The 19,561-nt window shown below is 41.2% G+C and overlaps 1 long non-coding RNA gene across 2 annotated transcripts in view; it reads left to right on the top strand.

The window, feature by feature from the left end:
- Positions 1-19,266, top strand: part of LOC102029993 — a 38,408-nt gene extending 19,142 nt beyond the window's left edge. Inside the window, exons 2-3 of one of the 2 annotated variants that reach the window (XR_261701.1) lie at positions 16,789-16,912; positions 18,553-19,266. This is a non-coding gene — a long non-coding RNA (uncharacterized LOC102029993). Of the gene's footprint in view, positions 1-16,788; positions 16,913-17,032; positions 17,084-18,552 lie in introns of those variants that run through there. The other variant, XR_001234848.1, reaches the window with a different exon arrangement.
- The last annotated feature ends 295 nt before the right edge of the window (positions 19,267-19,561 follow it).

Genomic DNA, 19,561 nt, shown 5'->3' with positions numbered 1-19,561 from the left:
CTTTTATCACTTTTGACTAAGTTTAAATTCTTTTTTTTTGGTACTGGGAATCGAACTCAGGACCTTTCACTTGCCAGGCAGGCACTGTGTGACTGAGCTATATCCCCGGCCCCCAATTTTATGTCTATTACCAGTTTTCAACAATTTGGTGATTTTGATGTTCTTTGGTGTGGTTTTATTCACTTAGGATTTACTAAGCTTCTTGGATCTGTGTGTTTGTAGTTTAATTGGTTTTTAAATTTTAGGATACATAAAAGGAAGTTTTCATAGGTGGAATTTTCTGGAAACAAGTCTTTCAGTGGATATGTTCATGCAGCAGGTGTACTGGGTCTTCCATTCATGAACAACATCTGAGAGAAGTTGGGTTGGGGAAAAATTTAAACTATAGCACAGTGAAAAGAGAGATCCCAGCCAATCCTCTGGGGATCTCCATAGCTGGCATGGCCCTACATAGTTTTCTCAAATTTAGACAGGGAAGCTAAGCACCATGTTGTCTGGACAGCAAGGAGCTCCCCGAGGCAAAAAGTTGTAAATTATCTATAGTCCACACTCCTGGAAGTTGGAGTTCATGAATAGCTCACTCCTGAAGGAGAAATGCAGGCAATGTACCAGTGTCTTCTACAGAAGTTCCTTCTTGTGTAATATATAATGAGTTTGAAATTAATACTGCTAGATGGGCACACACTCTTAGTTCCTGCAGTATATGTTACTTTTACTATTTTTTTGAAACTTCCATCATAGATGGTCTTAGATTGTAATTTTACTATTTCATATATATAAGTCCTCAAACTTCTAGAAAACTGATTCCATTTTTACCCTTCTGTAGTCTTCAAGGTGACTATTAGAGCATTGTATTCATTTTCTAATGGACTAATAACCTCACAAAGAATCTTTTGGATCACCTCAACCAAATACTTCTTTTTACAGCTGAGTAAATTAAGGCTGAGTAAAATTGTATAGCCATTAATAAGTATCTTATCTGACACTAGAACCCAGATTTCTTTACCTATAATTCAGTGCTACTTTCACAGTACATGGCCATATCATAAGGAGTCATCAGTAATTAATACATAATTATTCACTAGTATAAATAATAAAGACCTCCAATAAATAAAGAGCTCCAAGAAGACTTTATGTAAACATGAATGACACTGAACAAGTACTTTTAAGGATATGTAGGATTTTAAGACTCAAAGATCCACTATACAATAAATGATATAGTTTATATTTGTAAGTAAATATAAATTTTTAGTATTTCAATACATAGAAAAATACTATAAGGATATAATCTATGTTTATATGTTAACATTTATTATCTCTAAATTATAGAATTAAGAGCACTTTTTTCACTTTCAATTAAAAGTTTTTAAAGCAATAAACACAGGTTAAGTATTTAATTCTAACTGAAGTTAAATCAAATATCTAGTCCAGTGAACTATGTCAGGATTATATTGTTCTTCAACATCACGGTGACAAGTTCTCTACCACCTCTGTACCTAGCATAATCCATCTTTGGACATCACTGCCTCTTAGGATATTTTTGTGTTGATCTGAATCTATTACTCTAGAGTTTTTGGCTTTGATTCAATTTTTGCCTTATGGTCATTCATTGGAAATTTCATTTTAATCCTACGTTAAAGCCTCCAGACATATGAAGACAGTTTATTCTCCTTTCAGAAATACATCTCCCATCCTTTTCCTTCCCAACCTCAGAATATTTGGGGACGTGTTTAGTCATTGAGAACCACCCCAAATCGCATCTCAACAGCCCTCTGAGATACATTTAGGTGGGTCCAGAATGGAAATTGCTGAAATATTTACTCACTCAGCATTAATCAAATGCTCAACGTGTGTCATGCTGTGGACTGGGAATAGGGATATGAATGGTCAGATGCTTCCCGTAGGATTTACAGTCTGGAAGAGGCTGATTTATGACAGATGATGACCATGTAGCTCAAGGAATGTGTGAAGATCAATGGAAGCAGAGAGTTGTGACCAACTGTCCCTGGGGGAATGCAGAAGGGATTGCAAGGGAGGTGGCATTACAGCTATGTTTTGAAAGGAGAGCACAAGTTTTCCTTGGTCTAATAGAGATAGACAGGCTGAGGTCACCCGTGTTTCCCAAGGGATCTTTCTTCTCCCACTATAGTGATGAGTATCTTAGAGGTTCCTGTCTGATCACAGGGTGTGTTGGCTAGTTCTCTGCTTGGGAGGGGTGAGGTAAGGAAAGGGAGCATAGCGACAGTATGAAGTGCGGGGTGACATTAATATAGGTAGATGCAGATATAGATATATTTTAATTTTTAAAAAATGTTTGCAGTGCTAGGGATCAAACCCAGGAACTCATACATACATAACTCTGGAGCGTGGCACTCAGACCCTCTGAACCAAATGTGTCAATCATTTTCCTCCCATGCCACCCCATTCTCAGAAAATCTGTCCATCTACAGTTTGAAAAGAATAGTTCTAATTATTTGTGTCTTTACCTTTGTACTATCTATATTAATGTGGACACTTGGCCCTCAGTAAGTCAATAAATTGCTCTTTTTAAGGAATATAGGATGGAAATACAGAGAACCATTGATCTGGGACAGCCTTGCTGCAAGTTTCCTCAGATTTGACAGTGAAGCCAGTTGAAATGATCAACTGGACCATTTCAGCCCATCCATGATGGATCCTGTAAAAGCAGGACTGTAACTATAGAACCAGGTCTTGGGAGAGAGGAATATGATGAAGATAGCATAGAAGAGGTGGAAGACATGCAGTCTAAGGTAGAAGATGGAGGAAGAAAGAGACAGGGAACTCCCTCTTTCCTACAAGGCACATTGTAGTTTTTAAAATAATTGTGTTTTGTGAGATTCCTCTGGATCCTCCAAATAAATTCTGTTTTATTCAAGTTAGCTTGAGAGAACATCTATCCTTGCAACCAAAATCTCTCTATGACGTCTCATTTATTCGCTTTACCTCTTGAATTTCTATATAACGGCAAGTATAGCTAAATTAAACTGCTAGCCCCTTCTCCAGACCTCTTCTTATCCTCCCCCAGAGGCAAGAATCACCTTAAAGAGAAAAAACAACTTCTGTTTGGACTTCACTTGAATAAGAATCATTTATGATGTCAATTTAGATAGGCAATCTTGGCTATTCCTGCATGTTTTCTGCTCTCTTCAAATCTGTTTGGTCTCATAAAATGCAGGACCCATGGCGGCTGGCACCAGAGGCCTACTGTAGCTTGAAGAATTGCAGCAATGTCCCCCTGCTCTCTTGGCTGGAGCCTGAGAGAGCTGTTTATTTCCTCAGATAGTAATGCCTGAGTCTCATACTGCAATGCTCAAGGAATCAGACAGTAGTCACCCAGCATGTAGGACAGAGATACAAATAGGCTCAGTGTCCCTAGAGACATATTTAACTTTATTTCTCCTCAGCCCAGGTGGTTTCAATTAATTTGCAGGTATTTATTGAGCATCTATCTACTGTGCATCAATTACCCTTTCTTTTCTCATTTGCTCCTCCTCTGACTTTGATCCCACAATTTATACTCTAACAACCTTTTCTTCTCCAGTGCTCCCTTGAGTTACTGACTCATATCTCTATTTTACTGCTGAACTTTCTCAAAGGCCCATCCACCAGTGCTGCATCTACTTCCTTACCCTTTCACTAACTCCTTTTCTCTGTGTCATCTCTTTTCTGCTTTCCCTATCACTGATTTTTTTCTCTCTCAGTTTCTCTGTATCTTTACAATACATGCATTTCTTTTTTAAGTTACTTTAAGTGACTTTCTGTTCCTTGGAATTAAGCAATTTCCAAAGCATTCTCATTTTCTTGTTTCACCTCCCTAAACCCTACCCGATACTAGTATATATAAGGTTTGGCATGAGTAAGAGACGGTGGAGTTTTTGGTTGAGCCCTTAGAGTAAGAAAATTACCTTGTGCGTCTTGCCTATGCTGTAGAAGAGGAGACCCCAGGTTTTTCCCATGAGATATTGAAAGTGGGTAGCATTTAGACTGTCAGTTCTCTCTTTCCTCTATAAAAGATCCATTCCTGTGTATTTTGGTGATAGCCAGATTTGTGGAGTAAATGTAATTCTTCTGGTGAGTATTGGGGTGAGGGCATGGCATTTGGGATGAGAGGGAGAAGAAGGGAAGGGTATGGCTGTTGAGCAGCTAATTTGGCCTGTGTATCAGTGAAAGCATTACCCTGAGCAATGGGATCTGATGGTGTTTGGTGTCACCTGCAGTGAATGACTGCTACCCGTTTTGGGAGCAGTGCTGCCTCTAGAAGTTTGAGGATGAGAGGTGCATTGGTGATGGGAGTACCTTGAGCAATGATGAACTCCCTTTCTTGCCAAATGGCAGCATGAGAGTGGAGTATACTAAACGTGTATTTTGAGTCTGTGTAAATGTTTATGACTTTGTCTTTGGTCAATGTGAGGGTTTGTGTGAGAGCTACAACCTCTGCCTTTTGTGAAGATGTCCCAGGTGGCAATAGGCCTGCCTCTATCACTGTTGACTATGGCATATCCTGCCCTCTTTTGAGTGTCTGTGTTGGTTGAGCTACCATCTATGAACCATGTGTCAGAAGCTGTAGGGAGAGGAGTGCTATTCATGTGAGGGAAGGGAGTAGGGGTCGTCTGTAGGACTCAACACAATTCTGTTGAGTGGTCTCATCAGAGATGGGAAGTAAAGTGGCTGGGTTGAGGGGACCACTGGTGGAGATGTTAATGGAAGGGTCTTGCATGAGTATTAAATGGACCTGTTGTAAGCAAGAAGGAGTCATTAAGGTGGGGAGTGTCTTGTGAGAGATGAGCTTGTGGAGGTGATGAGGTGAGTGTATTTTGATTGATTGTCCTAAAGTGAAATTTTGTCTCCTGAGCTAGAGTGGTTGCTGCAGCAAGGGCTCAGAGACATGGGGCCCATCTGCATACTGTATTGTCTAACTGTTTTGAGAGGTGTGCTACTGTTTGGAATGAAAGTCCTTTTTGGTGTCCTAAAACCCCCACAGTGTTGTGACCTTGAGAGGAAGTGCATAGAGTAAAAGGTTGAGTCGTGTTTGGGAGATGGAGAGCCAGAGCTCTTAAAAGAATCTCTTGTAGCTTGTGAAAAGAGGAATGTGTAGGAGTAGTGGGGTTGCGAAGTTCTGACAAGGAGCCCTTAGATGCTTTATAGAGGGGCTGAGCTAGGGAAGCAAAGTTAAGAATCTAAGATGAAAGAAGTTTGCTAAACCGAGGAAGGATAGAACTTGTTGTTTTGTAGTTGGGATTTGAAGGTCATGAAGGAGGGCTTTGTGGTCAGCAGTGATTGAGTGGGTGGTGGGAGTGAGGGTGAGCCCCAAATATTTGACTTTTGGTGAGGCTATTTGAGCTTTTGCTGGAGAAACCCTATATCCATGATCTGACAGAAAATTAAGGAGAGCAGCTGTGTGTTGTATAGCCAGGGCCTAGGAGAGGAAACAGAGGAGGAGGTCATCTACATATTGAAGGAGAGTGCTGTGTTTAAGATTGAGGGCCATGAGATCAGTAGCAAGGGCTTGGCTAAAGAAGTGAGGACTATCTCTGAACCCTTGAGGGTATCTGGGTCTGTCCATGTGAAAGCAAAGAGGTCCTGACAATCAGGGTGTAAGGGGATAGTGAAGAAGGCATCTTCGAGGTCCAAAACTGTAAAGTGAGTTGTGGATGGGGGAATAGGACAGAGTATGGTGTAAGCGTTTGGCACCACTGGGTGAATTGGTGTAACCATATTATTGATAACGCTGAGACCTTGGATTAAAGAATAGGAGCCATTAGGTTTGATTACTGGGAGGATAGAGGTATTGTAAGATGAATGTGTGGCTTTAAGGAAATTGTTTGTTAAGTGGCATTGGAGTATGGGTTTGAGTCTCCATTGATGTTCTGGTTGCTATAGGATACTGAGGAATACAAGGAAAGGTCAACTGGTCTCTGAGGTGAATTAAAACAGGGACAGCATGGGTAGCATGGGTGGAACTGGAGGTGTTCCAGACTTTGGGATCAACTGGGGAAGAAGGAAAGGTCTGAACTGGTATTATAGAGTGAGTGAGTCTGAAGAAGGAGAGCCATAGGGAGGGAGAAAGTGAAAGGGAAGTCAAGCTTTTGGAGGAGATCTCTGCCCATGAGAGGTGAAGGACAGTTTGGAATGACAAGGAAGGTATGGATAAAAAAAGAAAGTTTGAAGTCAGCAGGGAATAGGTCCTATCTGGAGGGGTTGTGTAGGTTGACTGTCTATCCTCATGACAGAGATTAGAGATTAAATGCAATGGCCTGAAAACTCAGGAAGAACACTATATGTGACCCCCATGTCAAGAAGAAAAAAGAGTATCTTACCTGAGACATCTAGTGAGACTTAGGGCTCTGAGAAGGATGCCTTAATGGGACCTGTGGACCTCAAGCCCCATCAGTCCTCTTCAGCGGCAATGGCAAGCGGGTCAGCCAGCAATGAATCTGGCAGTGGTGGTGAGGTCTCCTGTGAGGGTAGGGAATTGGATGACTTACCCACTCTCTGGTAGACAGGACAACTGCATTTCCAGTGACCCTTGAGATTGTAGATGGGACAAGGTCCTGGCAGTGGCTGCAGGTTGGGGCAGGCTCATGCCCAGTGTATTTCATTGCTCCACTTGAAGCATTTTGTAGGAGGTACTTGGGTGGCACCACCTTGTTTTCGTTTACCTGCCTTAGGAAGCCAGTGTGTCACAGCCAAAATGTCATGTTTATATTTAGCGTGTGCTAATTTGTCGAATTGCTGTTGATGATCTCTATCATTGTAGACATGAAAGGCCAAACTGAGGAGGTCTCCCTATGGGACTTGAGGGCCGAGCTCAGATTCTTAAAATTTAGCTCAAATATTGGAGACTGACTGGGAGATGAAATGAGACTTGATAAGAGCAATTCCTTTGGGGGATTGTGGGTCTACATTTGTATACTTGGTTAGAGTATCCGTAAGGCCGGTAAGAAATTTCGCTGGATTTTTGTCAATGCTTTGAGTTTGCTCAGAGTTTGTTATAATTAGCTTGTTTATGAGAAATTTTGTGAAGACCCACAATTCTTCAGCCAATCATAATATTTATACGTTGTGAGCAATTGTCTTCCTGATAATCCCAGTGGAGGTCTGCATTTGGCACCACAGTTGTCCCAGCAGAATGGTCAGGGTTAGTCTGATGTCTGGCTGGCTTCAGTTTGAGCTGCCTGCCACAGCTGAGCTTTTTGTTGTGGGGAGAGAGTAGAAGTGAGGATAATTTAAGTATCCTTGTAGTGTAAATCATAGGAATTAACTACAAATTGTAGCTCTTTAATGTATGTATGAGGATTGGCAGAGAAGGAACTTAGTTTATGAGAAATCTGAGAGAGGTCAGAAAGGGAAAAAGGAACGTGAATGCAAAGCAGTCTCTCAGGGCCAGCCTGTTCTCTGAGAGGACACATAAGTTGAGCATGGGAAGATGGTGGCTGACTGTAAGATGGCGGTGTGCTAGAAGATGGTGGGGGGTAGGAGAGACAAGATGGTGGCAGACCACAAGATGGTGGCGGGTGGGAGGAGTGAGACCAAGTGTGATGAGCCAGCAGAGAAAACGGTGACAGAAGGGCAGAGGAGGAAGAGGTGGAGGCAGCCAAAGGTGAGGAGAGAGTAGGGGATCATATAGGGACAATAGGCTGAGGAAACTGAGGACATTTGGCAATGGACTGAGGAGACTGAGGCAGTTGGGCAGCAGGTTGAGGAGACTGAGGAGATTGAGGAAGTTGGGCCTGAGGATATGGCAGAGGAGGAGCAAAAGCAGCAGGAACATCATTGAGAGGGTCAGAAGGTGAGTTGGGAAAGGGTCTGACCAAGTGGAATGAGCCAAAGAAATTTGGGCCACCCCACATGACTGAAGGAGAGAAGGACATGCCCTCAGAGCAATAAAGGCTTGAATACAAGGGATTTAGCCCCATTGGCTGTTGCAGTAGCAAAAGTTGTCTAGGTCCCAGAGGGTATTAAAATTGAAAGTGTCCTCTTCAGGCCAGTGGCTGCCATTGTCGAGTTTGTATTGAGGTCAGATTGTTTGGCAGTAAAAAATTAGATGTTTGGGCTTTACAGTCTCTCTAAGACTGAGGGTGTTTAGATTTGTTAGAAGACACCCAAGGGGAGTGTGTGCTTTTGTATTTCCCATTTTATGACCCAATTAAAGGTGAGCTGAAGGCTAAAAGCCGAGTTGAGTCACAACCTCTTGGAAGATCGTCACCCTTGTCAGGGTGTGAGTGAGCGAGAGGTGCCCAAATCTGTCCTTCCCATTTGTCACCCAGAGGGCAGAGGGGCATCTTGAAGGTCCTGAGAGAGTCCTGACATGGGCCCACAATTTATGAGAATGACAGAGAATGAGACAGGAACTCCTGGAGTGAGGAGTGGCTCACCTGTGAGAATTGGAGTGGATCGGTGCTGGACGAAGGCTGGCAACGGCAAAGGCAAGGACGAGAAAAAGACAGAGAGTGGCCCCTAGGAAGGGGGAGCTCAGACCAAGAGAATAGCTTCTCTTGGGAGCCACATGCCCTGTCCAATCTGAGTCACAGCACCAAAATGTAAGGCTTGGCTTGAGTAACAGATGGAACAGAGGTAAAGAAAGCCTTTATCGTTGGGCATGGGAGGGCTGCTAAAGAGATGCAAGGACTCTCTGAGGAGGGGGCAGAGAGACAAAGGATATATTGGGCTCGGCTGAGGGTGGGGTTTTTGGAGGCAGTCTAAGTGATGTAATAGATGCTGATTGGGAAGGAGGGATTGTGTGTGTGTGCAAAACTAAGATGTGAAGTTGTGGTTAGACTTAGGAAAGAAGAAGATGGAAGTTAGTCTGGGAGGGATGCATTGTTGTTTTAGGCTCTATTCCACATCAGATGGCCGCCATGATGACTTGGCATGGGCAGGAACCCATCAGTATACTCTGACCCAGAATATTTTTTTTCCTTAAAAGGACTGGGATTTCTTTGTTAATGAGCAAATATGTCCTGGAATACCCAGGTCTTGTGGTGATACTACACTATAGGGATTTTTTATAACATTGAATGGTGCATGCATCATGGGTTCAAATACACAGAGATCTCTCTGCAGCAGGTTTTGTAGCTTGAGTAGACAGTGGTTTAGTCATTGTTCCTGAGATAGGAATTAGAAGAGAGGGACAGTTAATTAACTGAAATCTGACCAGAGAAATCAGCATTGGACTTATTCTCCTCTGGGTCCTTAAAGACAAGATAGAAGTGGCTATAGGGACCTCACTCCCCATAGTTTGGTCATGGTAAATTCATTATGAAAGTGATTTTTTCTCCTTAGATGTGAAAATGAGTAAATAAAGTACAAGAACATAATCTTTTAACCAAATCTGATACTTACCACTTATTGTCCATGGCTTAATTTTAGTATGGACACTGATATATTTAACTTTCTATATGTACTTTAATTGCTTTTGCCCCAGCCAATAATTATTTTTAAAGTAATTTGGCATATAATTGTGTGCATGAATATTTATTCACAAAATTGTTCAATCAGTTATTCTTTCATTCAGGAAATGTTTAATGATGCAGGCAGTAGAGATTAAAAAAATAGATCTGTGAGTTCCTTAGGAGCAAGTTTTGGAAGCTCATAGTCTAGTGGGTAGGGAGGTGAAAAATGACAGTTTACAAATAAGTGTTATGAGAGAAATCTGAACAGTTTAAAAGACAAAACAAAGGAGAGAGGCTCTCAGTAGCCAGATTAATATACGAGGTTCCATTTCCATCCAGCTGTCACTGGAACAGATCCAGAACAGAGGGGTGAGCCAATCCTACAGTGTGTGTATTGGAAAGACCCTTGGAAATCTTCTAGCTCAACCCTTTCAGCTATAGGATAAGCAGACAGACCCACCTGGGGAAGGAAATAGATTGGATAAAAGTCTCAGAGCTGATCAAAGCAGGGACTGGACCCCTAATATCCCAGCTCAGTAATCTCTTTATTGATATGTCTGCCAGATGTCCATACAGCCAGCCTGAAAGGCATAGCCCATGGTCTGCAGCCCAAGCTATGCTGTTCATGGGCCACAGCCTGGCTTATGCTCCCTGGCCTCCATTTCTAGACTTCTCTCTCTCTAATCTTCCCTGGATCTGACACCCCTTGGTTAGCTGAAGCTGGTTGCTCTTTTCCTCTGTTTTGCAAACTTCTCTAACTTCCCGCTTCTCTTGGCTTTATCATTTTTCCTCCATCCCCCATTCCCCTGGCAGTTCTTGCTTTCTAAGAGATCCCTCTTCCTCAGTCTCTAGCTCCTTTCAAGGGCTCTTAACCTATTTAAAGACATGATCTTCCTGACTTTCTGGTAATGTCTTGGCATCTTTTCTCACAATAATGTTTTAAACCCATTAAGTAAAACATATAGAACAACAAAGGAAATATGTTATTTTGAAAAAGAGAAAACTATAAAAAACAAATTTATGGTATAGCAACATATACACTTTTTCAATGCATCAAACAGCAAGATATAATAAATCTAGTTATGTCTATAATGTTGTAGCAAAGAACAGAAATGATTTTGTAAGATATCTGTGATAGTTGTAATGTTGAATATACTCACAATTTCTAATACTGACAAGAGCCACAGGTACTGCATATATTGCATATATTGCATACTGCATACCTATCAGACAGCATATTGCAATAATGTATTGTCTTCATTCATAACTGAAAGAAATACTCTGTTTCAGTTAAAAGGTAGTGAAAATGAAGATAAAATATTGTTCCCATTCAAGTTTATGGACCCCCTTAGTGTTATGAACACATTCTCAACCATTATAGCCTCCAGCTCAAGAAATCTCATAATTTGAAAAGCTATATCTGTGTAGGTATTACCTATATTTATATCTTCAGACCAGAATATCCATTTGGATATATCACAGGCATTTATAAAACATAATGTGCCAAAAGATGAATTTCTGGTCTGAAGATATAACTCTCTGATACATTACCCTCCGATACATCTTACCCTCAAACACATCTCATTTTTATCATCTTAATAAATGTCACCTCAATCTTTCTTCATGCTAAAGCCCAAACCCTAGCATTCATTCTCTGTACTGTACTTCCTTCTTTGGCTTTTATAAATAATTACCTCATAATTTCATTCAATAAAGACTTAGTACCTGCAATATGCCACACATTATTGTAGGAACTGGTGATTCAGTAGTGTTCACAAGTACTTATTTTATGGAACTTACATTATAATTGTATGACATATGCCAAACTAGGTAGAAGTAAGTGCATATAAAATATTATACCTCCAAAATATTTCCCTAATATTGCTGCTTCTCTCCGTGTTCACTGCTGCTTTTATTTTCTTTTTTTTATTTTTATTTTTATTTTTATTTTTTTAATTTTTTTTTCTTTTTTCTTTTTTCCTGGTACCGGGGATTGAACTCAGGACCTTGCACTTGCTAGGCAGGCGCTTATGCCACTGAGCTATATCCCCAGCCCCGCTGCCTTTATTTTCTTCAGCCTCACTTCATACTCTTGTTTGCAGCAATCTCCTTAGCAAACTCACTGTGGCTGCTCTTGTTCTCCTCCTATCCTTCCTTCAAGGGGCAGCCAGAGAGAAGAGAATGTCCCTTCACTGCCGAAATCCTTTGTGCTTCCCGAAGTACTAAGAATAAACCCAGACTCCCTCACTTGGAAGAGCTGGTACTGTCGACCCTTTACTTACCCATATCTTACTCTTCTTCTCTTCTGTCTCCCTCGCTAGCACATCAGGGCCCTGCTGGTCTTTACAATTTTCTTGTGGATATTTGTTTCTTGTGTTGGGACCTTGTCTCCCTCTAAGCCTGGCTGATTCCCACTCAACCCTTCAGATTTTGACCTAGTTAACCTTCAGCTAAAGTGCCATCTCATTGGAGAGCCCTTTCCTGACCCCTTAATTTAAATCATATCTCTTTTCCATTCTCTTCCAGAGCAACTTCTTTTCCTTTATAGTGTTATAATTGTTATTTAATATAATACTCAAGTATTTACTTAATATCTGTTTCTCCTACTACACTGCAAGTTCCGAGAAGGCAAGAACCTTGTCTGTTTTGCTTACTGGCAATAAAAAGTTCTCAGCATATTGTTAGTGAAAACAAACATGAAGCTGCTGAATGAATTATGAGTTCCTGCACCTTTCGTCTCTGACATCTGCCCCAAACTTACCACAAATTCTAGGCTTATACTTCTTTTTTTATGCAGAGGCATATTAAAAACTCCATTTATACTTAGTTGTTCCCAACCTAATCAGATACAGTTATTCTCAAATTCATTTATCCATCCATCCATCCATTCATTTAGCCATTATTTATCGTGTACCTTTTAATTATAAGGCACCATGCCAGGTACTATATAAGATTAAAAGATGAATATAAGATAAGGTTCTTATCCTGAAGACATTTACGATCTAGAAGAAGATTTAAGACGTTATCAGACAGCTATAGAAAAAATAGAAGCTGTATGCCACGATCAGCATTGTCATTGGTGATGGGAGTTCAGAAGAGGTAAAAATAATATTTCCAACTAGAGATTTCAGAGAGGTTTTCATGGGGAAGATAGCATCTGAACTTCTGGTATTTAGACAGCCAGAAATGGTGGGAGACGCATTCCAGGTGAAGAAACAGTTCATAGAAGCAGAGAAATACAGGGAGTGTAGAGGGGTCCATTAGTGGCCTGTAACCTAGGTTACTTGTAGGGGAGCTATGGATGCCGTAGATGAGGGCATGTGACATTTTGATCTTTATATTTTGACATTTACTAGGGTGTCAGCTGTGGTAGTTTGACAGAAGAATAAAATAAAAGTTAGGAGGAAGCCCTGGAGAGACCTGCATACCTATATGATTTTTAAATTAGGTAGATTTTCCTTATTCAATTAAGAGATAAACATACAAAACATGGGAACAGTAAAACTTTCTTGGGGGTGGATATTAATGTGATCTGGAGAAGAGGAGAAAGCCCTTGTAGTGGAAATGGACATCTCTTTGCTTTTAAACTGAAACGCTGACTTAAGAACATTAACGGAGTCAAGTCAGTTATGATGGCCATTCTTGTTTTTATACTGTAAGGCTCTCGATTGTGCAGCTGTGGTGTATTCGTTCATGCTGATATAGCCAAATAGTATAGATTTGGGGGCTTATATAGAAGAAATTTATTTCTCACAGTTCTGGAGGCTTGATGTCCAAGATAAGGTGCTGGCTTATCTGGTGCCCTGTAAAGGCCTCTCTTTCTAGTTTATGATAGCTGCCTTTTCACTGTATCTTTACATGACCTGTCTTCAGTGTGTGCACATGGAAAGAGATCTGCCCCTATTCCTTTTCTTATTAGGCCTCTAATCTTATTAGATTAGGACTCTATCTTATAAGCTCGCTTAACCATTAATTTCTAAAAACCCTATGTCAAAATATGGTCACTGTGGACATTATGGCTTCACTATAAGCAGTTAGGGTGTGCAGTTCAGTCCTAGCATAGGCTGTCCCCCCTCCTCCAGCCTTTAGAATCAAAGACCATGCAGATTATAATTTAGTGGTTTTCAAACAGTGTTTCTAGGAGCATGAAGCGCCCCACTAGTAACTTCTCCTGGAGAACCCACTTGGGGGCAGAGTGAGCTGGACTCTCCTTTACTGGTGTTGGCCAGGATTATGGACTGAAAACATGCATTAGGAAACCTTCCACCTACTTTGGTTACTTCATTGTACCAGAGAAGGAGAGGCTCTTGAGATTCAGAAATGTAAAGAGACTTTCTCATGGTCACACGTCAAGGTAGGAATAAATTCTATCACCCAATGAGCAGAATTACAATTTTGTACACAGATAACTAAACTGGTATTTAATTCATTGTTCCCCTTAGATTCATTCCTCCAGGTCCTGGATGTCCCTAGTGTGAGTGTGACTAATAGAAGTCACCCTTTGCAAAGAGGGGTTTCTTCTCAAAGATCTTGTCCAGAAGAATAATGTATGCCTTGAAGGTCAAGTAGGGTACTGATCTTTCATCCGTTTTTCCTTCTTCACCTGGTTCATACACCCAGACTTGTATAAGGAGTTGGCAGGAGTTATGGACTATTAAATAATGTATCTTGTTATTATTGTTGTTAGTACTGGGAATCAAGCTTATGACCTTGCGCTTGCCAGGCAGGCACTGTGCCACTGAGCTATATCCCCAGCCTATTAATGTAGATGTTTTCCCTAAATAATGCCTGGAAAATTATGCCATAAAATGCCTAAGTGTTGTTCTCATGTTCTATCAGCCACCCAGAGGATTTGGAGGTAAATGGTTTCCTCTCTGGAGATAAAGAGACAGATCATGCCACCTAGGGAGAGATTGACGCGTTGAGAGTTTTCAGATTAGCTGTAGTCCTAAAAGAGCCCATAGACATATAATGAAGACACAGAAAGACATTGCTGGGACAAAGGAGGAAGCTGTTCGGTGTTCTTTCTGAGTTCAAAATGCCTAGACTTGGGTTATAAAAGTTGTATTTTTGGGAAAAGAATCCATCTTTGAAAATTTAATCTCCCTTATAGATAAAAAGGGGAGAGAGTTTCATATATGGTGGGTAGAGGAAGGGCGCCTTTGGAGCCCTTTATCCATGGGGACATAGCAAAGTTACTGCTGCTTTCAGATTCAAGCTACACAGATGGCCAGATGCTTTCCCTTGACATGTCCCTTTCACTTTTCACCCAGCATCCATCAGACTGAGGCTGAGATGTTTTGTCTTCTCTTCAGATGGGCCTTTCCTAACCACCATTTCCCCATTGTTATTGCCAGCATTACACTTTCCCTCTGCCTCAGAGAACTTAACCCAGGTAAAATTATTATTTATGTTTGATGTTTGTTTCTCCCATATTCTAAGCTCTGCTCAGAGGTGATGCTAAATATCAGTGCATTGTGAGTGCCTCATCCATATCTTGCATATTAGAGGTATTCAGTGAATATTATTGAATGAGTGAGTGGTTTATTTCCACTAATATGAAAGTTTTGTTGTGGATCAACCATCTGTTACATTTAATTATCTCGGTAGCTGTAGATTTGCAGCCTAGAGCCAAGAAAGTAAAGATATACGGGAAGGGAGTTTAGTCTGTAATTGGCCATTGAAAGATCAAATCCTAGAATGGAAATTCCTGCCATAGATTCATTCATTAGGTATTTCTATAAATGTTTATTGACCAAGTACTATAGTTACATGTGATAAGATAGGAATCATCTCTGCCCTCACGGGGTAAAAAGAAAAGAATTCACAACAATAAGCAAAGTTGTTGAGAGAATGAACAGCATAGTGAGCTGAGTTTAAGTGAGGCAGGCTATGCTGAGAGGACCCGGGAAGGGTGCGAGGGTCTGCAAAATATGGGCACAAAGAACAAGAAATGGAAGTGGTTTAAGGTGGCTATGAGGAGCTCTAAAACTCTAATAACAAGTTTGGATTTTATTATAAGATCAATAAAAAAATTTTAAACAGTAGAGATTGGATCCGAGGAAGGCGAGGTAGAAACAAAGTGACCAGTGAGTCTATTCTAATACTCAAAAAGAAAGGAGATCACAGCTTGACCTTGGGTGGTGGCAGTGGGAATAAAGAGAAGTGGACACTTGAGATTTATTTGGAGGTAGAACTGATAGGTCTCAATGATGGATTGAATATAAAGGGTGAGGGAGAGGGATGAATTGAGGATGACTGTAGTATGACAAATGGCCCTTTCCTTGAAATCATGCATCTTTTCAATTTGATACTGACTGACCCAGTCTGCTGTCCATTGTTATAAACCACTAAGGCTTTCACTATTCCTTCCTTGGCATCACTCAAGCCCCATATTTAGCATCTTAATTCAATAATGTACAATCTGTATGGCTCATATCTTGATCTTCACAGCTCATTGAGCCTCTTTAAATGGTCTGCAACACACATGAATTAAACATGGTGGGCAAAGAGAGAGACTTTAAGTGGCAGATATCCTTGCTCTCTCAGCCAAGTATCTGAACAGAATCCAGATGGAGTTTTTGACTGCAAGGTGATGCTGATAGCCATTGTCTTTACAGGTATTTTTAGCAAAGATGAAGGAAATAAAATGTCTCAAGATCAAAAGATGTGGAGGGAAAACGGAGGGAGAGAAAATCTGAAATACCAAGGACTGTCCAGTCAAATAGCTTGACCAACCTGGATACTGAGATGGATGAAGTGATCAGAATTATATTAAGCCAGACTGTTTATATAGATATAGTTAAATTCTCAAAGAGAAAGGACAAGATAGAACAGAGTAGGGAGAAGTGAGACTAGTAGTAGGAATAATGCAATCATCATTACTGAATTCTTACTATTTGTCATGCATTATGCTAAGCCCTTCTTATAATATATACTATTTAATCCTCACGACATTTATTTTATGCAAAGGAAAATCGAGACTCAGGGAAGTGTGGGTAACTTGTTTACATACAAACAGCTGGTAACAGAATAAGGACTTAAAGCCAGATTAGTGCGGCTGCGAAGTTTGCGCATGTAACTACACTTCATTGTCTTTTTAAAACTGGGAAGGACTAGATGGAAGGCAGAGGAGAAATCATGTAGAAAGAAGGAGCGAAAGAGAGCCTAGGAGGACAAATATACTTGGTATTGCAAAAGAGTAGTTGAGTAAAATGAAGGGGAATCTAACCTGAAGAAAAAAAAAGCGTATTAGTATATGACATAAGTCTTATGAAATTGCTAGAGATGAATATGGTGTTAGCAGCCTCCTGCTCTATTTCCCCGCTGGCGGTAGATTCATAATTTCTATCTTTATTGCTATTTCTGCTCCCAGCCATGAAACTCTCCACTTTAAGAGGAGCCAACTGCTCGTTACTTCTCTGACTCGAACCGAAACCCGTCCCAGGAATGGAGGGACCAAGGAGGAGAGCGGCACAGACTGCGATTCCTGAGTGAAGGTAGTTCATGCCTGATGAAATACCCCAAAGGAACAGGACTGTGTGATAATTAGCTGAGATTTATAACTTGGCACAAAACCCATTCATGTTAGATATTCAATTTCCCTGTTCTCACTCCAGGTATTCAGAGAAATTCCCCAAACATCCTTGAAACTGTGCATCCCAGAAGACATGCCACGAAAAGGCTGATTTAGTACTTGGAGAAAGAGGACTAGAGCAGGTGAAGGCTTATATCATTTGTGTCTGTCCTAAGTTCACCACTCTTAGTCTATGAAGAAGCATGCATTAAGACAGACTAGATGGTAATATGTTGACTAGCATACGTAACCTGTATCATAACAATCAATACTGATGTGCCACACCCTGTACTAGTTAGAGCCACAGAGGAGGAATCTGACAGATATACACACTGTCCTCATGAAGCTTACAGAATACTGAGGCAGATACATATTGAATAAGGAATAATGCCAAGGTGCACTTGTAGCCCAAGAGAAATATAAACATTCTAGTATTCTAGTGTTAGACAACCTCAGTCTATGACTTTTAGTAGCTTTTTGATCATGAACAAATGATTTATAGCACCAGTGAGCCTTGGTTTCCTCATCTACAAAATAAAGGACATTCATTCATTCAACAAAAGCTTATAGCACACCTCTGAAATTACTGTAGCTTGAGTGACAAGAGTAAGCCTCTTTGGAGGTGGGGTGGTGTTTCAGCTGGGATCTGACTGCTGTGGGGGCAGTGGCTGTGTGAGGGGTGGGGATGGGGAGAGGTTTTCTAGATGGAGGGAGTGCGCTCACAAAGGTGGGGATGTGTACCACCATGTCCTCTGCCGCCCACTGGTGGAACACTGTGAAGTACTAAGCCAAGGGTTATTCATTATGGATTTTGTCCTCAGTATATCTAGATATGGTTAGTATTTTGATAAAAAAAATCCCTACCCTCATGGACCTCCTTTAATAATTGGGAAGGTAACATCCAGGGTCTTTAGAGAAGAATACAAGACAATGGATAGCAAAGGGCCAAGTGATGAGGCTTAGAGAGAATATACTATGAGAACTTGGGGGTGAGAGGAGGTTAGTGAGGGAAGGGGTGGGTGTATCTGTTTGTTGTGGGGGTTTCACCAAACAGTGACTGTGATCTGAACCAGAGATACTCCAAGCAGTGAAAAGCACAGATGTTGAGCTGGAACTAGCAGTTTCCCTTTGCTTTGTTGCCAAACCTGCCTCCAGAGAGGAACTTCACATAGTAGAGACCGTTTGGGCTCCGTATGGAGCCTTTGTGGGCTGTGAGGCAGCAGAGGATGCATTCAGAAAGAGGCAGGAAGGAGAATGGGAAGAATTGAGGGGGCCAAGGAAGCAGCACCAAACAAGAAGTTTGCTCAGTGGTTAGCTCTTTTGTAGTCATCAGAATGAAGTTCCCTGCTGCCTCCTGCCCACCTCCAAAACACTCAGCATTGTAGGTGACATGGATCACGACAGTGGCTTTTTAATTTTAGCTTCATTTCAATTTTAAGATTGGTCTTCTTGCTGTAGTCTGTTTTGGAGACATATGAGCATTTCAGACAGCTCATGACCACAAGCCAATAAATACAAATGAAAACAAACCAGGTAAAAATATGTTTTCTTTGTCTATTGCAGGCTGAGTCTCCAGGGGTGACAGCTGTAGAGGAGGTGAGCAACCCCCAAGCCACTGCCAGATTGGCTGTCCCCTAAGCTTCTCCTGTAGCGCTGAAACTTTAATCACACTGGCCCTTCCTTTGAGGGGAAATGCTTCATCCAAGATGGCTGTCTCACCTCTGGAAGGAGGCCAGGCAGCTGCTGTCTTGGCTGCAGTATCAAGGAGTCTTGGTTTCTCTGAGGGGTATTGTGAAGGGTCCTCCTCGAACTGCATGTGGTCCACTTACCCAGGGAGGAAGTAGCAGACCCTTCTCTCTGGAAACACAGACCTCTGTTGTAGATGTAGTTACTGCAAGGAGAGTTGGTGGGTGTGGATGTCCAGCGTGGAAGTGGGAGCTTTGTGTTTGAGTAATAGACCATTAGCTCTCTGGAGAGAAATACTCCAATTAACAGATGGTCCAAGATAGGAGGAAAACATTCTGACATAAATTCAAGTAAAAGTGGAATCAGCGTTCTTGTGAAACTGTAATCAAAGAACTATTTATTGGTTCTACTGCCTGAATTTAAGTAGACTAGTAAAATGACCTCAAAATCAATCCACAAGTACTTATAAGGTATCTACTGTTTGCCAATACCTCTCCAGTCTCTTTTCTTTAGAAATGTGTTTGTACTCCAGATCAGAGGCCATCAAACTATGGCCTTTAAGATAAATTTAGCCACAATTTTATCAATAAAGTTTTCTTGGATCACATCGATACCCATTTACATGTGTATTATCTGTGCCTACTTTCATACCAGCCGAGGTAAATCATGAAAGAGATTTACACATATGGCTTACAAAGCTACAAATACTATTTTTCTATTTATGGAAAACATTCTTTGACCCCCTAATGTCAGACTTTGTATCCTGATGGAGAACTCATAGTGCAGTGGTGGCATGAGAGAAGTGGGTGGAAAGGGAGAAGAGGAATATATGCACTGAGTAGAACATGGTTATAGTACAGTCGATGAGCACATGAACCCCTGAATC

The sequence above is a fragment of the Chinchilla lanigera genome, unplaced genomic scaffold (assembly GCF_000276665.1).
Source record: "Chinchilla lanigera isolate Chin_1 unplaced genomic scaffold, ChiLan1.0 scaffold00034, whole genome shotgun sequence".
In the NCBI taxonomy this organism is placed as follows: domain Eukaryota; kingdom Metazoa; phylum Chordata; class Mammalia; order Rodentia; family Chinchillidae; genus Chinchilla; species Chinchilla lanigera.
The sequence above is the reverse complement of the archived record's forward strand: the minus strand, read 5'-3'. Positions and strand labels throughout refer to the sequence as shown.